At 46.7% G+C, this 19,015-nt stretch overlaps 2 pseudogenes; both read left to right on the top strand.

Annotated features, from left to right (window-relative positions):
* Positions 1-723: 723 nt before the first annotated feature.
* On the top strand, positions 724-2,889 carry LOC122545706 (zona pellucida sperm-binding protein 3-like; annotated as a pseudogene).
* Positions 2,890-15,151: 12,262 nt separating this feature from the next.
* Positions 15,152-17,461, top strand: LOC148138664 (zona pellucida sperm-binding protein 3-like; annotated as a pseudogene).
* Positions 17,462-19,015: the final 1,554 nt, after the last annotated feature.

Here is a 19,015-nt window from a genome sequence, read left to right as displayed (position 1 = left end):
AAACTGAAGGTCAAGCTCTCCCTGCATTGTCCCGATCAAACACTCCCCAGACAGGGACATGACACATTCAGATACAGAATAAAGCTTCTTCCATATTGCCTCCATCAAACACTTCCAGGGGGAGGTGTAGTATAAGGTCAATCCCTTTGTTCTACCCAAACCCCATCCTCAGACAATCTCTCCCGTGAGTCTCACTATCAGTCCCTCAGGTGAGGGAGGGAGGCAGGACCCAGCAGACACCCTCCTGGGTCAATGAGCTACGTTTGATGATTGTATCCATGCGGCCTTCACCATGAGACCTTGTGGAGCTGAATTCAGTCAGGTGACAGCACAGCAGCTCACAGCCACTCCTATTGGTCCAAATGAAATAGGCCCTCCTGGTAATAACTCAATGAGTTCAATCATTGGTGGAAATTGTAGAGATTGGGGCTGGTTGATTGGTTCAATGTTGCTGCTTCTGGTCACATTGGTGTCAGGTGAGTGCAGGTTGTGTGTATAAAAGGAGCTGGTTGGGGGTGTGGGGGGATGGTTGAGTTGTTTAGGATCATGGGTGATTGTGTAGTGAGGGGTTTGTTCCCTTTGTTGGTGTTAGTTGGAGCTGTTTGTTGCTCTGAAACATGGCAACAGTTTCTGAGCCAGAGCTTTCCATGGACAATAGTGAGAGCCAGCCCTGTTCCTGAGAGAGTGCCTCCTCATGGGGGTCCTATTGGTTCTAGTTTCCGAATGTCTGAGGTTGGGAGTGTGTCCCCACTGCAGACTGTGATGGTGCAGTGTGGAGAGCACAACCTGCTGGTCAGGGCCCAGCTGGATTTATTTGGAACCAGGCACCTGATTAAAGCTGCTGACCTGACCCTGGGGACAGCAGGTTGTCGTCCAACCAGAGTGTTCCCTGAGAACCAGACTGTTCTCTTTGACTATGGCCTGCATGAGTGTGGCAGCAGATTACAGGTAATGGGGGTTGTTTAAACTTGCTGGAAGCTTGGTCTGTCAACGATTCCTGGTTGAGATCATTGATATTGGGAAGGACCATTCTCCTGCTTTCTCAAATACTCAGACTAGGTTCCTATCCTGGATTGGACTCTGCCTTAATTGTTCTCCTTCTCTTGTCTTGTGCTGCCATTTTCACTGGTTTGGAAGCTTCTGGTTATATATGTTCTGTTACAATGAATGTTCTCAGTGTGAATTGGGTATCATGTGATTTGTGGATGTTTGGATACTGTGAACTTTCTCCTGAATTGATTTAGTGACTTTCCACAGTGCATCATTGTGTTGTGCAGTTTCTCTATAGAGATGTTACAGGAATGTCTATAATATAGCAGTACAGATTAGTGTGGTGCTGCAAAATCACAGCAGGTCAGTCAGCATCCGAGGAGCAGGAACATTGACACTTTGGGCAGAAGCCCTTCATCAGGATAGCAGCATGATGTGTTTAATTTGAGGGAAAGTATCTTCCATTTCATCAGGTAAATGGACTTGACCTCCTTCCTACGGTGGGGGCTCTGTACTTGAGGGGTTCCACACTTGGCCTGTCAGTGAAACTGTTTTGATTTCATTCTGGTGTCCTATTGTTTTCTCTACTTTTCTCAGCTCTTGGACACAGCTTTTATTGCCTCAGTTTACTGCAAACCTCCAGGTATTGGATCAGTCAGGTCTAGTCCAATCTAGAGGTTTCCTGATTACACTTGGAATTAGATGGCCAAAAGATCCTGGCAACCTCCTTCTGTGATAACAATCACCACATCCCTGTTCCCTCAATATTTATTGCAAATACTGTCTGGAAGCCCAACACCCATCCTCCTTTAAACCAACTTTTGCATCAGGAATTCAAATCTGATCTTTGGTATGATGTCAATCTTGTTAAACTGATCCAAAATGACTAATCCTTGACCTGTGACCCATTGCTCTTGAACAGTGGTCTCTCTAGCTCAGGGAATGTGGGGGTGGAGTTGGTGGTTGTTGGTAGGCTCAGGAGGCTGCTTCTATCTCTCCCTGAAAGAATTGTCCCAATGGGATGGTATCATTGAACCCTGTGTAGAACCTTCTCATTTCACATTAGCCCCTCATTCTTTAACCTGGTGTCTTTCAGGTGACTGAAGATTTCCTGGTCTACACAACCCACCTGACCCACATCCCAAACTATCCTGGATCTGTCATTGTGAGAACCAATGGTGCTGTTGTTCCCATTGAATGTCGTTATTTGAGGTGAGACTCTTTACTCGATTGTCAGTACAATCCCCTGCTGTTGTTGTCTGACACTGTCCTAAAATGGCTGCCCTGTCTCCCTCCCCCAGGAAGGGCAATGTGAGCAGCAATCCCATCAAGCCCACCTGGATCCCATTCAGCTCCACCAGGTCTGGAGAAGGGCATCTGTCATTCTCCCTGCGTCTAATGAATGGTATGTGATGGGTGGCTGGGGAGGGATCTCCTGGTGTCTCTCTGGAGTTGTACCCACCGGCTCCAACCCTTGTCTTGCTGTACTTCAGGTGACTGGCTGACAGAGCGCACTTCCACTGTCTACTCCCTGGGAGACCTCATTCACATTGAGGCCTCTGTTTCAATGGCCAACCACATGCCCCTGAAGCTATACATTGATCGCTGTGTAGCTACACTGAGCCCAGACAAGGACTCCACCCCGAGATACAGCATCATTGACTACAATGGGTAAGGAGCTCTCTGCTTTCTCCAGCTGCTCCCATCTCAATGGCTTCACTCCATTCACTTCATGGCCTTTTGTCCATCTGTAGTTGCCTCCTGGACAGCAAAGCTGAGGACTCCTTTTCAACCTTTGTGTTGCCGAGAGACGTGCGGGAGCCAGACAAGCTCCGGTTTGACCTGGATGCCTTCCGTTTCTATGGAGATGAGCGATCCTTGGTAAGATGAAGCTGCTGATGTGCTTCTCCACCCTGGAGAGGGAGTCACTAAACACTGACTTGTTCTGTGTCCCTCAGATGTTCATCACCTGTCACCTGAGAGTTGCTGCAGTGGATCAGGGAGATTCCAGGAATAAAGCTTGTACTTTCCAGAAGCTGCAGAATATGTAAGTTCCCTCTCCCTGTCCCTCAGGGATGTTGGAGAGGTGATGCACCATGTGGTTGATGGGCTGTTTCTCTTATGTAGTTGGACCCCATTGGAGGAGTCCGACAGTGACATTTGTGCCTGTTGCCATGTGGGGAATTGTGGGAGCACAAGAGAGATCCTGATCCCTTTCAGAGGAAGGAGAGACCTTGGTGCTGAACCTGGTAGGACATTGACCCTCTAGATGTTGGGGATCTCCCCTCACCCCCCCTCCCTTCCTTGACTGTGATGTTTGATGTTGCAGAGAGTGAAGCTGGATTGAAGTGGGAGGGGGAGGCCTCACTTGGCCCCCTGATCATCCTGGATACTGAGCTGACCAACCTGCCAACTCAGCCCCTGACTGAGGGTGACGGAAAGTTGCAGGAGAGGTCTCCGAGCGGTGAGTTGGCTGCCTGCTAGTTTCCCTTTCTGTCCCTGTTTTCCCTCTGTAACCATTGGTTTCTCCTTGTTTTGTAGGTGTGGAGTCAGTGCTGGTTGTGATGGTGGTCCTGACTGTGACAGCTGTCTGTCTGATCTCTGCTTCATTGCTGGCCTTGTTCCTGTACAGGAGACACAAGCAAACACCCATCAACTGGTGATTGGAATAGTCAATAAAGCAGTGATTCATGGTGTCTTCTCTCTGGACCTGGTTTGTTTCATTTAGTTTAAACCATCCCTGGGTACAATCCCTGAGTTGAGCCTCTCCAATCCCTGAACTGAGCTTTCTGATTGGGTTATGGAAGATATTGTTTGCTGCTTTCAGGGAGTACAGGGGATTGATGACCACCTTGGAAAGGGGCTTTCCATTCTAATTAAATCACTGTTTGCAAAATGTGCTGGAAGAACTGCTCAGATGTGGCAGTGTCTGAGGGAGGAACAGCTGGTGTTTCTAGTCTGTTTAGATTCTCTTCAGCAGTGTCCAGGTGTGTTCCCAATGTTACCATCTCCCAGTGTGTGGCCAGTCCTATTGTCAGTGTCCTGTTTTCCCTCGGAATACTGAAATCTACAGTATTCAGTTTTCAAACTGATGGGCTGAATGTTATCCTGTCCCTAAACCATCAAACTAAATGTCCAGAAAGGTATCTGCTCAGTCAAGTGCTGAGAACCCCATTTGGAATATTGATTACTCTTGTTCTATTCTTTGAGGTGAATTTGTTCGACTGTGCTCTCTCATCTAGAACAGGAGATGTGATTTCAGCCATCTAGGACTACCAGCTCTTTAATGAAATTTTTCAAGATGTCACCATCTCGTTCCCCATTTTCCACCTTCCATATTGTCCTCCACAGTAAACACTGAACTGTTCTTGCTCCACATGGGAGTACAACATGTTAACAATAGTCATCAATGAAATGGAGGGCAAGATGTGTAATGGTGGCAGTGTAGCTGTGGAAGAGGAACTGTTCCATGTACCAGACAGAGGCAGGCATAGCTGTGGTCCATGCAGGTGCCCATGGCTACCCCTTTGGTCTGACAGTGGTTCTACCCACCACCCTGTGGCTGAACACTCCAACTGCCCCTCCTATTCTAAGGACATGCAAGTCCTAGACTGCTTCTGCTACCAAATTCTAGCCACCCACAACTGGAGGAAGGACACCATCTTCCACCTTTAGGATCTTTCAGACCCTCCAACCTGATGAGATCAATGTGGACTTTGCCAGTTCTGATCTCGTGTTCTTCCCCTCCCATCCCAGATCCAACTTTCTAACTCAGCACAGTCCTTTCTGAACTGTCCAACATGTCTATCTCCTTCCCACCTATCACCAGCAGCCCCCACCTTCCTCTCCCTGTTGTATTCCCAGCTACCTTTCACCCAGCCCCACTCCCTCCCTCCCATTTGTCTGTTGCCTTGGTGTCTCCTCCCACATTCCTGATGCTGAGCTTATTCTTGAAATGTTGACTCCCCTATTCCTCAGATGCTCCCTGACTGGCTGTACTTTTCCAGCACCACATGTTTTGACTTGAGACCAGTAGTCATAATGGCATAAACCCGGAGAGGGGGGGTAAATAAGTTCCATTTCAAAGCTCCAAAACAACCACTGAAAGCTAACTCTACTAATTCTGGTTCTGCGAGCTGGACTGCACCCGTTCAGGCTGCTTCTTTTATTCCAATTTCTTAAACCCCAAGGCCGCATAAGCTGTTTACTTCACTGGTTACTAATAGACAGTTACCTGCCTTTGCCTCCAAGTTTCTTTTCAAAAACCAGGACAAAATATAATTCCTACATTGACAGTACTGTCACACGCTGAAGACTCTGGAAGGAATTTACCCTCTGGACTAAAAGCAAGATACTGCGCAGCCTGTAAATCTGAAGCAAACCACACAATGCTGGGGAAAAACAACGTGGTCTGGCAGCATTTGAGAGATACTGTAAACCTTTCAAAAGTCAGACTCAACACAAAACTTGAACTGTGTTTTCACACACTCTGCAAAGATTTCTCTGGCGGCATAGCAGTGCAGTGGTTAGCATTACTGCATCATCGCACCAGGGACCTGGGTTCGATCCCAGCATTGGCCAATGATCTGTGTGGAGTTCTCCCTCCATCTGTCTGGGTTTTCTCCCACAATACAACAACTAACAACAGGAAAGCAGATGACCTCCAGGGTGTGGTTAGGAACATGGGACTGGGATACCCTAGCAATTACAGAAACCTGCCTCAGTGATATATTGGACTGGCAGCTTGAAGTTCCACAATACAAACGTGACAGGAAGGGAGGCAAGAGAGGAGGGGGGAGTGATGTTTTTGACGAGGGATATCGTTGCAGCTGTACTCTGGGAGGGTATTCTTGCGAATACATCCAGGGAAGTTGTTTGGGTTGAACTGAGAAATAAGAAAGGGATGATCGCCTCATTGGGATTGTATTATAGACCCCCCCAATAGTCAGAGGGAAATTGAGAAACAAACTTGTAAGGAGATCGGAGTTATCTGTAAGAATAATAGGGCAGTTATGGTAGGGGATTTTAACTTGCCAAACATAGACTGAGACTGTCATAGTGTTAAGGGTTTAGATGGAGAGAAATTTGTTGATTCATTATGTCGATGAACCGACTAGAGAAGTTGCAAAACGTGACTATTCTTGGGAAATAAGGCAGGGCAGGTGACTGAGGTGTTAGTGGGGGAGCATTTTGGGGCCAGCGACCATAATTCTATTAAGTTTTTAATAGTAATGGAAAAGGATAGACCATATCTAAATGTTGAAGTTCTAATTTGGAGAAAGGCCAATTTTGATGGTATTAGGCAAGAACTTTCAAAAGCCGATTGGGGGCAGATGTTTGCAGGTAAAGGGACGGCTGGAAAATGGGAAGCCTTCAGAAATGAGATAACAAGAATCCAGAGAAAGTATATTCCTGTCAGGGTGAAAGGGAAGGCTGGTAGGTGCAGGGAATGCTGGATGACTAAAGAAATTGAGGGTTTGGTTAAGAAAAGAAGGAAGCATATGTCAGGAATAGACAGGATAGATCAATGAATCCTTAGAAGAGTATAAAGGTGGTAGGAATATACTTAAGAGAGAAATCAGGAGGGCAAAAAGGGGACATGAGCTAGCTTTGGCAAATAGAATTAAGGAGAATCCAAAGGGTTTTTACAAATACATAAAGGACAAAAGGGTAACTAGGGAGAGAACATGGCCCCTCAAAGTACAGCAAGGCAACCTTTGTGTGGAGCCGCAGGAGACCGGGGAGATACTAAACGAATATTTTGCATCAGTATGTACTGCGGAAAAGGACTTGGATGATATAGAATATAGGGAAATAGATGGTGACAACTTGAAAAATGTCCATATGACAGAGGAAGAAGAGCTGGATGTCTTGAAATGGATAAATCACCAGGACCTGATCAGGTGTTCCCCAGAATTTTGTGGGAAGCTAGGGAAGTGATTGCAGGACACCTTGTAACCTCAATAGTCACAGGTGAGTTGCTGGAAGACTGAAGGTTGGCTAACGTGGTGCCACTGTTTAAGAAGGGTGGTAAGAACAAGCCAAGGAACTATAGACCAGTGAGCCTGACATTGGTGGTAGGCAAGTTGTTGGAGAATCCTAAGGGACAGGACGTACATGTATTTGGAAAGGCAAGGACTGATTAGGAATAGTCAACATGGCTTTGTGCGTGGGAAATCATGTCTCACAAACTTGATTGAGTTTTTTGAAGAAGTAACAAAGAGGATTGATGAGGGCAGAGCAGTAGATGTGATTGAGATGGACTTCAGTGAGGTGTTTGACAAGATTCCCCATGGGAGACTGGTTAGCAAAGTTAGATCTCATGGAATACAGGGAGAACTCGCCATTTGGATACAGAACTGGCTCAAAGGTAGAAGACAGAGGGTGGTGGAGGGTTGTTTTTCAGACTGGCGGCCTGTGACCAGTGGAGTGCCACAAGGATCAGTGGTGGGTCCTCTACTTTTTGTCATTTATATAAATGATTTGAATGTGAACATAGGAGGTATCGTTAGTAAGTTTGCAGATGACACCAAAATTGGTGGTGTAGTGAGCTGCGGAGGAGATTACCATGATCCAATGTGATTGGGCCATGTCGATTTCACCAGTTTCCTCATTTCCCCTCCTCCCAGCTCTACCCCATCCCATTTATCTTGAGGGCATCCCCTCATTCCTGATGAAGAGCTTGTGCATGAAGCATTGTCTCTCTTGTTCCTCAGATGCTGCCTGACCGGCTGTACCTTTCCAGCAACTCACTTTCTGACTCTGATCTCCAGCATCTGCAGTCCTCACTTTCTCCCAACTGAGCACATGCACCGAGAAATTGCAAATGGAGTTCAATGTAGATCAGAATGAGGTGTTACTTATTGGGAAGTCACATCAAGGTAGGAGTTTCATGATGAATGTTCGGGCCTTAAGGAGTGTAGTGGAACAGAGGGACCTTGGAGTTCAGGTGTATGGTTCTCTGAAAGTGGAGTCACGGGTAGACAGGGCAGTGAAGGAGGCTTTTGACACACTGGCCTTCATCAGTCAGGGCATTGAGTAGAGATGTTGGGAAGTTATGTTGCAATTATACAGAATGGTGACGAGGCCTGCACTTGGAGTATTGTGTTCAGTTTTGGTCACCTTGCTGTAGGAAAGGTGTTATTAAACAGGATAGAGTGCAGAAGGAATTTACAAGGATGTTGCCAGGACTCCGGGTCTGAGTTGGAGTGAGAGGTTACACAAGCTCAGATGTTTTTCTTTCGAGCAAAGGAGCCTGGGGTGGGAATCTCATGGAAGTGTAAAAGATCAAGAAAGGCATGGATGGGATGAATGTGCTCAGTCTTTTTCCCGGGGTTGAGGAGTCAAGGACTAGAGGGCACCAGTTTAAGGTTAAGGGGAGAGAATGAAAGGGAATTGAGGGGCAATGATTTCACACACAGGGAGGTCCGCATATGGAATAGGAAGCGAGCAGAGGTGGTTGAGGCAGGTACATAAACAACGTTCAAAGTGCATTTGGACAAATTCATGGATAGGAAAGGATTAGAAGGCTGTGGGCCATGTACAGGGAAATGGGGTTAGTGGGGATGGACATTTTCATAGGCAAGGACCAATTTGCCAAGGGGAGTAGGTTCCACAATTTCCCCACCCTCAATGATGGGGGAACCCAGCACAAAGGATAAGGCTGAAACATTTGCAACAACCTGCAGCCAGTAATCTCCAAAGGGCCAATCCATTGTAGTCCCCAGCATCACCGATACCTGTCTTCAGTCAGCACTATTGACTCCATGTGACAAACAGCTGCAGACATTAGATACTGTGACGCCAATGCACCCTGACTAACATTGTGGGAATAAGGTGAAAGAGCTGTGATCCTGAACGTGCCGTGTCCCTATCCATTGTTCCAGTACAGCTACAACTGCAGCATCTACCTGGAAATGGAGAAAATTGCCCAGTAGTGTCCTGTTGACAAAAAGTGGGATAAATCCAACCTTGCCAATTACTCCCCCACCAATCCACTCTCAACCACAAGCGAAGTGTTGGAAAGTTTTGTCAACAGTGTTATCAAGGCACATGTCCTCCACACTAAACTGTTCACTGATGCTCAGTCTGTGTTCCACCAGGGCTACCCAGCTCCTGATCTCAGTACACCTTGGTCCAAATACGTAAAAGAGCTGAACTTAAGAGGGGAAGTGAAGGTGACTGCTTGAAGACCAAGGCAGAATTTGATTGAACAATTTACCAAGGAGTCCTCAGAAAATTGGACTCAGTGGGATTAGAAAAAGCTCTTTGCTGGTTGGAGTCCTGCCCTGCACAAAGAAAGATGGTTCTGGTTATCAATGTTCAATCACCACATTCCCAGGACATCTCTGCCAGAGTTCCTCAAGGTACTCTCTTAGACACAATCATGTCAACTGCTCCATCAAAGACCTTCCCTCCATCAGAATGTCAGAAGTGGGGATGTTTGCTCATGATTGCCCAATGTTCAGTCCCATTGACAACGTCACAGATACTGAAACAGTCCCTGTTCAAATGCAGCAAGACCTGAACAACATTCTCATTCAGAACACACAACTGTCAGGCAATGACCGTCTCCAACAAGGGAAAATCTCACTGTCATACCATGACAGCCTCCATGACATTCCCATTGCTCAATCCCTCACTATTAAATATGCTGTGGCTTCTCTGCCTCGGCTGGGATTTGTTGCCTGTCCCTAATTGCCCTTGATTTGATTGGTTTACTCAGCTATTTCAGAATCAGCGATATTGCTGTGGGTCTGGAGTCACATTTAGGCCAGACCAGGTCAAGATGGTAGAGTTCCTTCCCTCATGGGAATTGTGAATGATAAAAGATTAGTTTCACAGTCAGAATTACTAAGATTAGATATTCGCAAAAAAGATAGAACACAAAATTCCATCAGTGACTACAATGAGATTTGAGAGCCCAGCCTCAGATGATTAACCTGACTCACTGAATTCCTGTCTCAGTAACACTACCATTATGCCACTTGTTCCACCCACCTGTAGACAGAAGCCTGAGCCTGAGACAGATAGCTCAGTGATAGCCATTAGTGTCAAGGAATCAGGAGTTTAATTAACATAGAATCCCTGCAGTGTGGAAACAGGCCGTTCAGTCCAACAAGTCCATACTGACCCTCTGAAAAGTAAGCCACCCAGTCCCATCCCCTTACTTTACATTTACCCATGACTAATGCACCTAACCTAATCATTCCTGAACACAATGGTCCATTTAGCATAGCCAGTTAACTTAACCTGCACATAGAGTCATAGAGATGTACAGCTTGGAAACAGATCCTTCGGTCCAACTCATCCATGCTGACCAGATATCCCAACCCAATCTAGTCCCACCTGCCAGCACCCAGCCCATATCCCTCCAAACCCTTCTTATTCATATACACATCCAAATGCCTTTTAAATGTTACAATTGTACCAGTCTCCACCACTTCCTCTGGCAGCTCATTCCATACATGTACTACCCTCTGCGTGGAAACGTTGTCGCTAGGGTCTCCTTTATATCTTTCCCATCTCACCTTAAACCTATGCCCTCCAGTTCTGGACTCCCCACCCCAGGAAAAGACTTTGTCTATTTATCCTATCCATGCCCCTCATGATTTTATAAACTTCTATAAGGTCGCTCCAGGGAAAACAGTCCCATCCTATTCAGCCTCTCCCTGTAGCTCAAATCCACCAACCCTGGCAACATCCTTGTAAATCTTTTCTGAACCCTTTCAAGTTTCACAACATCTTTGCGGTAGGAAGGAGACCAGAATTGCACGCAATATTCCAACAGTGGCCTAACCAATGTCCTGTACAGCCGCAACATGACCTCCCAACTCCTGTACTCAATACTCTGACCAATAAAGGAAAGCATACCAAACGCCTTCTTCACTATCCTATTCTACCGAAGACTCCACTTTCAAGGAGCTATGAACCTGCACTACATGGTCTCTGTTCAGCAACACTCCATCTGACCTTACCATTAAGTGTCTAAGTCCTGTTAAAATTTGCTTTGCCAAAATGCATCACCTCACATTTATCTAAATTAAACTCCATCTGCCACTTCTCAGCCCATTGGCCCATCTGATCAAGATCCCGTTGTAATCTGAGGTAACCCTCTTTGTTGTCCACTACACCTCCAATTTTGGTGTCATCTGCAAACTTACTAACTATACCTCCTATGTTCACATTCAAATCATTTATACAAATGATGAAAAGTAGTGGACCCAGCATCGATTCTTATGGCACACCATTGGTCACAGAGCTCCACTCTGAAAAGCAATCGACTACCACTACCCTATGTTTTCTACTTTCAGCCAGTTCTGTATCCAAATCTCTGTATTCTATGAGATCTAACCTTGCTGACCAGTCATCCATGAGGAACCTTGTTGAATGCCTTACTGAAATTCATATCAATCATGCCCACTACTCTGCCCTCATCAATCCTCTTTGTTACTTCTTCAAAAAACTCAATCAAGTACATGAGACATGATTTCCCACGCACAAAGCCATGCTAACTATCCATAATCAGTCTTTGGCTTACCAAATACATGTGAATCCTGTCCCTCGGGATTCCCTCCAACAACTTGCCCACCACTGATGTCAGGCTGACCGGTCTATATTCCCTGGCTTTTCCTTAGCACCTTTCTTAAATCATGACAATGTGTTAGCCAACCTCCAATCTTCCAGCACCTCACCTGCAACTATCAATGATAGAAATATCTCAGTAAGGGGCCCAGTAATCATTTCCCTAGCTTCTCCGAGATCAAAGGGACACCTGATTAGCTCCTAGGGATTTATCCATCTTTATCTAGAATCATACAATCCCTACAAAATGGAAACAATTTGGCCCAACAAGTCCACACTGACCTTCTGAAAGATAACCCACCCAGACTCATTCCCCTCCCCTACTCCCCTATTACTCTACATGTCGCCTCACTAATGCATCTAACTTACACATCCCTGAGGAAAGTTTGCATGGCCAATCCACCGAACCTGCACATCTTTAGACAGTGGCAGGAAACCAGAGCACCCAGAGTAATCCCACACAGACACAAGGAGAGTGTGCAAACTCCACACGGAGAGTCGCCCGAGACTGGAATTGAACCCATGTCCCTGGTGCACTGCTAACCAATGTGCCACCATGCTGCCCCATCTTCCCTTTTAGAGTGAATGTAAAATTCTCTGAACACCCCGCACCTGCATCTACCCATCACCAACCCAGCTGCCTTGCCCCCATCCCCAAGGCATCTATCTATCGCAATCCGAGCTTCCTTGCCCCCACCCCTAACCTTCTATTTATCTCTAAGCTCCCTTTCCCAATCCACAATCCTGATGAAGGGCTTATACCCGAAACCGACTCTCCTGCTCCTCAGATGCTGCATGACCTGCTGTGCTTTTCCAGGGCCACACACTTTGACTGTGATCTCCAGAATCTGCAGTCCTCACTTTCTCCCTCAACACCATCCCCCAACAAACTCCACCAGAGCAAGGTCAGTGTGGGACACGATACATGAGCTTCCTCTGCTCATTGTCACTGAACAGACAGCTGTCTCTACACTTTTAAACTAAACGTACAGCTACACTGTCTACATCAAACACTTTCAATCCAGGGACATCCCTGAGTTAGAAACAGAGTAAAAGATTCTACTCTTTCCAACTGAAACAAAATCTTCCTCTTTTCTTGAAAACTGGAAGGAAAGCTGTCCCCATTAAAGGTTCCCAGGACAGAGACAGCACGCGGTGAAATACAGAGTAAAACTGCCTCGAGTCTATGAATGAAAAGGAAAGTGAAAGTAAAGCTCTCCCTGCATTGTCCCGATCAAACACTCCCCAGACAGGGACATGACAAGTTAACATACAGAATAATGCATCTTCCATATTGACTCCATCAAACACTTACAGGGGGAGGTGTAGTATAAGGTCATTCCCTTTGTTCTACCCAAACCCCATCCTCAGACAATCTCTCCGTGGGTCTCACTATCAGTCCCTCGGGTGAGGGAGGGAGGCAGGACCCAGCAGACACCCCCCTGGATCAATGAGCTACTTGTATCCATGGGGCCTTTTTTTTCACAAAGTGCTCCCTCCTGTGTTTTTTTTTTCTTTTTCTTTTTTTTCTTTTTCTTTTTCTTAGACACAAAGTGCTCCCTCCTGTGTATTTTTTTTTCCTCCCCGCTTTCTTTTTTTAACCCCACACTACCACCTAAGTGCGGTAGTGCTTATTTTATCCTCAGCACCCATGGTGTGTGTGTGCGCAGGTGTGAGACACAGTGTAAGACACAAAGTGCACGAATCTTTATTCAATTTCCACCACCAGGATGATAGGAAAACACCCGGGTGGCCAGTGACAAACACTGCCCTTCACATCAGTGGGCAGTGCTGTGTGATCAAAACAGTGAAGGGGAGTGTAGGGACTAAATCAAAATAGAATTGGAGGGAGAAATGATGCACTCCACTCCCTGCGGCGCCCACCTCTTTTTTTTTTTCTGTTTATATTTTGTTTTCTTTTTTTTATTTCTTCCCCCGCACTACCACCTAAGTGTGGTAGTGCTTATTTTATCCCCAGCACCCATGGTGTGTGTGTGCAGCTGTGAGACACAGTGAGAGACACAAAGTGCACGAATCTTTATTCAATTCCCACCACCAGGAAGATAGGAAAACACCCGGGTGGCCAGTGACAAGCACTGCCCTTCACATCAAAGGACAGTGCTGTGTGATCAAACAGTGAGGGGGGAGGGTAGGGACTAAATCAAAATAGAATTGGAGGGAGAAATGATGCACTCCACTCCCTGCGGCGCCCACCTCTATTTTTTCAAAAAGGGAGTGCAAACGCCCACACCCAATATACTTAATGCTGTTTATTTTTATTTTTTTTTTTCCTTCTTTTTTTTTTCTTTTTTTTTCATAACCGCGGAAGAGGGGCAGGCAGTCGGCCCTAACGACCCCCTCCACGGCCCGCTGCCTGGACCTGTTAATGGCCAGTTTGGCCAGGCCTAGGAGCAGACCCACGAGGAGGTCTTCAGACCTGCCCTAACACTCCTGTTTTTTTGTTTTTTTTTTTTGTTTTTTTTTTCTTTTTTTTTCTTTTTTTTTTTAAACCCCCACACTACCACCTAAGTGCGGTAGTGTTTATTTTATCCCCAGCACCCATGGTGTGTGTGTGTGCAGGTGTGAGACACAGTGAGAGACACAAAGTGCACGAATCTTTATTCAATTTCCACCACCAGGAAGATAGGAAAACACCCGGGTGGCCAGTGACAAGCACTGCCCCTCACATCAAAGGGCAGTGCTGTGTGATCAAAACAGTGAAGGGGAGGGTAGGGACTAAATCAAAATAGAATTGGAGGGAGAAATGATGCACTCCACTCCCTGCGGCGCCCACCTCTTTTTTTTTTTCTGTTTATATTTTGTTTTCTTTTTTTTATTTCTTCCCCCGCACTACCACCTAAGTGTGGTAGTGCTTATTTTATCCCCAGCACCCATGGTGTGTGTGTGCAGCTGTGAGACACAGTGAGAGACACAAAGTGCACGAATCTTTATTCAATTCCCACCACCAGGAAGATAGGAAAACACCCGGGTGGCCAGTGACAAGCACTGCCCTTCACATCAAAGGACAGTGCTGTGTGATCAAACAGTGAGGGGGGAGGGTAGGGACTAAATCAAAATAGAATTGGAGGGAGAAATGATGCACTCCACTCCCTGCGGCGCCCACCTCTATCCATGGGGCCTTCACCATGAGACCTTGTGGAGCTGAATTCAGTCAGGTGACAGCACAGCAGCTCACAGCCACTCCTATTGATCCAAATGAAATAGGCCCTCCTGATAATAACTCAATGAGTTCAGTCATTGGTGGAAATTGTAGAGATTGGGGCTGGTTGATTGGTTCAATGTTGCAGCGTCTGGTCACATTGGTGTCAGGTGAGTGCAGGTTGTGTGTATAAAAGGAGCTGGTTGGGGGTGTGGGGGGATGGTTGAGTTGTTTAGGATCATGGGTGATTGTGTAGTGAGGGGTTTGTTCCCTCTGTTGGTGTTAGTTGGAGCTGTTTGTTGCTCTGAAACATGGCAACAGTTTCTGAGCCAGAGCTTTCCATGGACAATAGTGAGAGCCAGCCCTGTTCCTGAGAGAGTGCCTCCTCATGGGGGTCCCATTGGTTCTAGTTTCCGAATGTCTGAGGTTGGGAGTGTGTCCCCACTGCAGACTGTGATGGTGCAGTGTGGAGAGCACAACCTGCTGGTTAGGGCCCAGCTGGATTTATTTGGAACCAGGCACCTGGTTAAAGCTGCTGACCTGACCCTGGGGAGAGCAGGTTGTCGTCCAACCAGAGTGTTCCCTGAGAACCAGACTGTCCTCTTTGACTATGGGCTGCATGAGTGCGGCAGCAGATTACAGGTAATGGGGGTTGTTTAAACTTGTTGGAAGCTTGGGCTGCAGAAGGTTCCTGGCTGAGAGACCATTAATCTTGAGAAGGACCATTCTCCTGCTTTCTCAAATCCTCAGTCCAGGTTCCTCTCCTGGATTGTCTGTGCCTGAACTGTTCTCTATCTCTAGCCTTGTGCTCCCATTCTCATTGGTTTGGAATCCCCTGATTACAGGAGTTGTTCTGTTACAATGTATGTTTTGTCAGTATGAATTGGGTATCATGTGGTGATTTGTGGGTGATGTTTTGATACTATGAACATTCTCCAAGTTTAGTTGTGACCTTCTAAAGTGTGATTTCGTTTTGTGATAGGGACTCTCTTCTCCAATAGTGAGGTCACAGGAACATAACTCATCGCAGCATGGCCTGTGGCTAGTTTGAGGGGAAAGTAGTTCCATTCCCACAAGACAAATTGACTTGATTCCCTCCCACTGGGGGCTAGTTTATGAATAAACTGACTCTCCTCCTTGAGCTCTACATTTGACCTGTTGGAAAGTCTTTTATTTAATACTAGTAAATTGTTGTTTCCTCTAATCTTGTCTCCTTGCTATTAATCTCTCGGTATTCTGCTAGCAATCTCTGCTCACAATCTGGAGGTTTCCTGATAACATCGAGAGTTGATGTCGGAAAGATCCCTGCAGCCTTGTTCCTGTGTTAACAATCACCATTTTTTAAAATTAGATTACTTAGTGTGGAAACAGGCCCTTGGGCCCAACAAGTCCATGTTGAAGGGTGACGTACCCAGACCCATTCCCCTACATTTACCCCTTCACCTAACATTTGGGGCAATTTAGCATGGCCAATTCACCTAACCTGCACATTTTTGGGATTGTGGGAGGAAACCCACGCAGACACAGGGAGAAGGAGCAAACTCAGTTGCCTGAGGTGGGAATTGAACCTGGGTCTCTGGTGCTGTGAGGCAGCAGTGCTTACCACCATGTCCCTGTTCCATCAATATTTATCTCTAACTCTGCCTGGGAGCCCAACACATCTCTTTAACCAACATTCGCATCAGGAATTCCCATCCTGATATTTGGCATTATGTAATACGTTAAGTTGATCCTAAATGACTAACCCCTGAACTCTTGCACTTGAATACTGGTCTCTCCAGCTTGGTGTGGGAAAGCAGTCTCCTGGTCCTGAGCCTGTCGCGCTCCCTAAAGACTTGTCACAATGGGACGGTGTCATTGTAAACACTGTAGATCTTTCTCATTTCAGATCAGCCTCTCATTCTTTAACCTGGTGTCTTTCAGATGACTGAAGATTTCCTGGTCTACACAACCCACCTGACCCACATCCCAAACTATCCTGGATCTGTCATTGTGAGAACCAATGGTGCTGTTGTTCCCATTGAATGTCGTTATTTGAGGTGAGACTCTTTACTTGATTGTCAGTACGATCCCCTGCTGTTGTTGTCTGACACTGTCCTAAAATGGCTGCCCTGTCTCCCTCCCCCAGGAAGGGCAATGTGAGCAGCAATCCCATCAAGCCCACCTGGATCCCTTTCAGCTCCACCAGGTCTGGAGAAGGGCATCTGTCATTTTCCCTGCGTCTAATGAATGGTATGTGATGGGTGGCTGGGGAGGGATCTCCTGGTGTCTCTCTCTGAGTTGTACCCACTGGCTCCAACCCTTGTCTCGCTGTACTTCAGGTGACTGGCTGACAGAGCGCACTTCCACTGTCTACTCCCTGGGAGACCTCATTCACATTGAGGCATCTGTTTCAATGGCCAACCATGTGCCCCTGAAGCTGTACATTGATCGCTGTGTAGCTACACTGAGCCCAGACAAGGACTCCACCCCGAGATACAGCATCATTGACTACAATGGGTAAGGAGCTCTCTGCTTTCTCCAGCTGCTCCCACCTCAATGACTTCACTCCATTCACTTCATGGCCCTTTGTCCATCTGCAGTTGCCTCCTGGACAGCAAAGCTGAGGACTCCTTTTCAACCTTTGTGTTGCCGAGAGACGGGCGGGAGCCAGACAAGCTCCGGTTTGACCTGGATGCCTTCCGTTTCTATGGAGATGAGCGATCCTTGGTAAGATGAAGCTGCTGATGTGCTTCTCCACCCTGGAGAGGGAGTCACTAAACACTGACTTGTTCTGTGTCCCTCAGATGTTCATCACCTGTCACCTGAGTTGCTGCAGTGGATCAGGGAGATTCCAGGAATAAAGCTTGTACTTTCCAGAAGCTGCAGAATATGTAAGTTCCCTCTCCCTGTCCCTCAGGGATGTTGTTGTTGGGAGAGGTGATGCACCATGTGGTTGATGGGCTGTTTCTCGTTTAGTTGGACCCCATTGGAGGAGTCAGACAGTGACATTTGTGCCTGTTGCCATGTGGGGAATTGTGGGAGCACAAGAGAGATCCTGATCCCTTTCAGAGGAAGGAGAGACCTTGGTGCTGAACCTGGTAGGACAGTGACCCTCTAGATGTTGGGGATCTCCCCTCACCCCCCTCCCTTCCTTGACTGGGCTGTTTGATGTTTCAGAGAGTGAAGCTGGATTGAAGTGGGAGGGGGAGGCCTCACTTGGCCCCCTGATCATCCTGGATACTGAGCTGACCAACCTGCCAACTCAGCCCCTGACTGAGGGTGACAGAAAGTTGCAGGAGAGGTCTCCAAGCGGTGAGTTGGCTGCCTGCTAGTTTCCCTTTCTGTCCCTGTTTTCCCTCTGTAACCATTGGTTTCTCCTTGTTTTGTAGGTGTGGAGTCAGTGCTGGTTTTGATGGTGGTCCTGACTGTGACAGCTGTCTGTCTGATCTCTGCTTCATTGCTGGCCTTGTTCCTGTACAGGAGACACAAGCAAACACCCATCAACTGGTGATTGGAATAGTCAATAAAGCAGTGATTCATGGTGTCTTCTCTCTGGACCTGGTTTGTTTCATCATTCTTAGTTTAAACCATCCCTGGGTACAATCCCTGAGTTGAGCCTCTCCAATCCCTGAACTGAGCTTTCTGATTGATTGGGTTATGCAAGATATGTTTGCTGCTTTCAGGGAGTACAGGGGATTGATGACCACCTTGGAAAGGGGCTTTCCATTCTGATTAAATCACTGTTTGCAGAATGTGCTGGAAGAACTGCTCAGATGTGGCAGTGTCTGAGGGAGGAACAGCTGGTGTTTCTAGTCTGTTTAGATTCTCTTCAGCAGTGTCCAGGTGCGTTCCCAATGTTACCATCTCCCGGTGTGTGGCCAGTCCTGTTGTCAGTGTCCTGTTTTCCCTCGGAATACTGAAATCTACAGTATTCAGTTTTCAAACTGATGGGCTGAATGTTATCCTGTCCCTAAATCATCAAACTAAACGTCCAGAAAGGTATCTGCTCAGTCAAATGCTGAGAACCCCATTTGGAATATTGATTACTCTTGTTCTATTCTTTGAGGTGAATTTGTTCGACTGTGCTCTCTCATCTAGAACAGGGGATGTAGTTTCAGCCATCTAGGACTACCTGCTCTTTAATCTTGAAATTTTTCAAGATGTCACCATCTCGTTCCCCATTTTCCACCTTCCATCTTGTCCTCCACAGTAAACACTGAACTGTTCTTGCTCCACATGGGAGTACAACATGTTAACAATAGTCATCAATGAAATGGAGGGCAAGATGTGTAATGGTGG

The sequence above is a fragment of the Chiloscyllium plagiosum genome, unplaced genomic scaffold, assembly GCF_037043375.1.
Source record: "Chiloscyllium plagiosum isolate Xiang-an unplaced genomic scaffold, Cpla_swu_hap1 HiC_scaffold_39, whole genome shotgun sequence".
NCBI classification, from domain to species: domain Eukaryota; kingdom Metazoa; phylum Chordata; class Chondrichthyes; order Orectolobiformes; family Hemiscylliidae; genus Chiloscyllium; species Chiloscyllium plagiosum.
Note: the sequence above shows the minus strand (reverse complement) of the source record. Positions and strands in the feature narration are given on the sequence as shown.